Raw genomic sequence first — 2,783 nt, 5'->3', positions numbered from 1 at the left:
ATCAGGGTTTAATAATCTCAGAGTGCTGGATTTGGGGCCCTATTGTGCAGCTCTTGTTTGAGTCCAACCGTTGTAGGAACGAGTCTTTTACTCGAAGGATTATCTGAGCCTCGTCATATGTGATGGTATCCGGGTAATGGCTAATTGGCATCACAAGGAGTCCTTCAGCAGCTGAGGACTGGTTTGGTGTGAGTCAGAGGTTTCCCTAGGGCAAGCCTAAGATGAGATAGTGCTGGGAGCAGTAGTAGTAGAAAAGGGACCTAGTGGAGTCGAAGCAATTCTTGAGGAAAGTACAGATAGATGTGGAAGGTAGTATGGGCATGTACTAGTGAAAGCAAAGGATCCGTACTCGATTCGGGAAAGGCCGAGACAAGATCGGGAACCTGGTAGTGTGTGTGTTTGGTCTCGCAACAGTGATAAGTATTTTGATAGTGGTTGTGGTATATTCCAGTATGGTGACGTTGCGAGAGAGGCCAATGGGCGGATCAGGCGCCGGAGAGGGATCGGGCTCGGGTTCAGGGGCCTAGCAGCTCAAGGAGCGAATGAGGGAGTTGATATCAGTGGAGGTTACACGCAGTATTCTAGATCATACTCTTGTCATCTTTGGCACGGTCAAGGAGGGTATACTGGAGATTTTGGATGAGAGGCTGGGAGCCTTCCGTACCGAGATGATGGCTTTGATGGGAGCGCATACCTTGACATTTCGAGAGTTCAGGGCTTGCGGGGCACCAGATTATCATGGGGCTAGGGACCCCATCGCTAGCAGCAGATGGTTGGCTGATGTTGCCAACGCATTCCACACGAGCCGGTGTCCTGAGGGGGACAAGGTCAGACTCTCTTCTTGTCTTCTGAAGGACAGATCGAGGGATTGGTGGGAGGAGATCGGTCATGCTTTGGGGGATGATGTCGCGTTGGACGTGATGACATGGAGCGATTTCTCGGCCAGGTTCAGGGTGGAGTTTTCGCCGGTTATTGAGGTGCAGCAGTTGGCACGAGAGTTTCAAGATTTGACGCAGACCACTGAGACTGTGGCGAAGATCACCGCTAAGTTCAGGGAGAGGGCTCTTCTTGTACCGCAGTATGTCACGGATGAGGAGATGAAGAAGGCTCGATACCATGAGATGTTGAGGGATGACATCATGCAGTTTGTGAGCAGGTCCAGTTGCAAAACGTTGGAGGATATGATCGTGCGAGCTAGAGAGAGAAAGAGAGAGAGAGATTGATTTGGAGCAGATCCGGAAGAGGAAGCAGGATGAGGTTCAGGAAGCCACGGGCTCGGGCAAAAGGCCCAAGGGATCGGAGTCGAGATCGAGGGATTATTAGGACCGCAGTCGGTGCGGGAAGTGTGGCAGGGCGCACGGGGGCGCGTGCAGGAGTGGTAGCGGTGGTGAGTCTGGCTGCTTCAAGTACGGTCGGACTGGTCATTTTAGCAGGGATTGTACTGTTACCACCACACAGGGATCAGACTTGATATGTTTTCACTGTAATCAGCGGGGCCACAAAATGCCCAGTGCCCCAGTTTGCTTCCGGCAGGACGGGTGATGGCACCTGCCCCTGCAACTTTGAGGATCACAGACGGCCGTCAGGGCCGTGCAGAGGCACCTGCGGTAGGAGGCAGGGCTTTTCAGATGACTACCTTGGAGACGCGGGCAACATCGGACGTTGCAGGTATGCGACTCCCGTTTTCAGTTCTTTTATTTGTGCATGATTATATTGTTATGGTTCTGCATCATTATCGGTATGGGTATTTTATTTTGTGTGGCTTGATTGTGATCGAGTTATATGCCATCTGCATACCTTGGATATTGAATGGTAGTTAAGGGATGTACCATATCGGAGAAGGTCGCTTAGGATGCAGTAATCGTAGCATGCCTGGGAGGGACTTGGTATGTCTCGCTAGTTCGGAACTGTATAGTTTTAGAAATGGAGTGGTTAGATCCCTAGCTATGGTAAGCTTGGGATTCCTCAGCAGATTGATTATGGAATGGTAGCAAGGATTGGGATTTCTTTTCGAGCATTGAGCAGCGAGGTGTAAGAAGGATCGAAGTGGGGGAGAATCCTCCGAGTGTACAAGGGTAAGAGCATGCAGATCCAGAATTAGTACGCGATCTCTGAGAAGGAAAAGAAGTAGTACATCGTTTGGTGGGTTGAGGAGTTCAAGGTTGGGAGTTTGGGAAGCTCCCCATCAGTTAGTGTGTGTAATGGTGATGGATAGTTCATGGTTGGGAATTCGGGTTGGAGGATCGCCTGTAGGACTCGAGTGAGTCGGAATGAAGATCTTGAGGACAGATAGCATAGGATGCTTTTGTGTTAGTAGACTGTGGCAGAGGCAGTATGTAGAGCATGGTAGAGCGGCGGAAGAGTTGTAGATTTCTCCAACAGCGGTCAGAGATGGAAGGTGTTGTAAGAATACGAGGCAGCCGTAGCATTCACTAGTAGTCAGATATGGAAGGTGTTGTACTACTACGGGGCAGCCGTAGCCTTCACTAGCAGTCAGAGATGGAAGGTGTTGTAAGACTATGGGGCAGCCGTAACATTCACTAACAGTCAGAGATGGAAGGTGATGTAAGACTGCGGGTAAGCCGTAGCATTCCATAGTAGCTTCGTTAGCGGAGTTGGGGCAAGGCCCTTATCTCCTAGTGATCAGATAGGGATCAGGAATGGGTAGTGGATGAGAATAGTAGGGAGTTTGCCTGTATAGCCCTAGAGAGGTGAGACCTTGGGAGAGGCCGCTCCAGGATGTAGTTGGGTGAGACCCGTGGGCAAGGCCCGTATGAGAGTAG

Source organism: Lactuca sativa, chromosome 9, assembly GCF_002870075.4.
Source record: "Lactuca sativa cultivar Salinas chromosome 9, Lsat_Salinas_v11, whole genome shotgun sequence".
Classification (NCBI taxonomy): domain Eukaryota; kingdom Viridiplantae; phylum Streptophyta; class Magnoliopsida; order Asterales; family Asteraceae; genus Lactuca; species Lactuca sativa.
The sequence above is the reverse complement of the archived record's forward strand: the minus strand, read 5'-3'. Positions refer to the sequence as shown.